We start from the raw sequence: 1,040 nt of genomic DNA, 5'->3' as shown, positions 1-1,040 counted from the left end.
CCTCACTTCATGCACACATTCATACACCGACAGTGGATTCAGCCACCCTGGGTGACAGTCAGCTCGTCAGGAGCAGTTAGGGTGAGGCGTCTTGCTCAAGGACACCTCAACACTCTTATATAGAGCTTTTCAATGACCCAAAGACGCTTACAGTGAAGGGGGGGGACCTAACTCACCACCACCAGTGTGTAGCACCCGCTTTGGTGATGCACGGCAGCCAATCTGCGTCAGAACGCTCACCACACACCAGCTTGAGGTGGAGAGTGACAGAATTAACGAGTCAGCAAATTGTACAGGACGATTATTAGGGGGGGGGGCATATTGAATTAGCCTGGTTGGGCCAGGACACCGGGGAAACCCCTACTCTTTGCGATAAGTGTCCTGGGCTCTTTAATGACCACAGTGAGTCAGGACCTCGGTTTTACGTCTCCTCCGAAGGACGGCGCCTCCCATTGCACTGTGTCCCCATCACTGCACTGGGGCATCGGTATTGATGAGGGAAGGGGCCAGAGGGAAGAACGCCACCTATTGTCCACCAACCGACACCACTTACAGCCCCTGGAATTCCCAGGCGGTCTCCCATCCAAGTACTTACCAGGCCCGATCCTGCTTTGCTTCCGAGATCAGACGAGATCGGGCTAGTTCAGGGTTGTACGGCCGTTAACAAACTGGACGGTTACCAGCCAACCTTCTCTACCTCCTGAGCCACATGCCGCACCATTCAAGCTTTATTTTCTGTGTAGGCATGCATGGTCCTCGTCACTATTAACTTGAACGCAACAGAAACACCAGTGTGTGACTTTTAAATGTAAATTGGTCTTGGGTTTTAAACGATTTAGAGTCACCGAAGCAAAAACACGTAAAACTGAAACGGGCGGCTTAAAGCGCAATCAGTATCAGAAAGTATTCTGTTTTATTAGCAAACTAACGGCAAGGAACGACATTGCCTGTAATTGCCTTTAGCACTCATGGCCTCTGTATAAAGTCCTGTATACTAAATGCCTACATAGCCGTCAAATCCTTTACAGTCATTAAAAGGA

The 1,040-nt window shown here is 49.9% G+C and overlaps 1 pseudogene; it reads right to left on the bottom strand.

Annotated features, from left to right (window-relative positions):
- Positions 1-546: 546 nt before the first annotated feature.
- On the bottom strand, positions 547-665 carry LOC115543158 (uncharacterized; annotated as a pseudogene).
- Positions 666-1,040: the final 375 nt, after the last annotated feature.

The sequence above is a fragment of the Gadus morhua genome, chromosome 4 (genome assembly GCF_902167405.1).
Source record: "Gadus morhua chromosome 4, gadMor3.0, whole genome shotgun sequence".
NCBI classification, from domain to species: domain Eukaryota; kingdom Metazoa; phylum Chordata; class Actinopteri; order Gadiformes; family Gadidae; genus Gadus; species Gadus morhua.
This window is presented reverse-complemented; position numbering and strand designations above follow the sequence as displayed.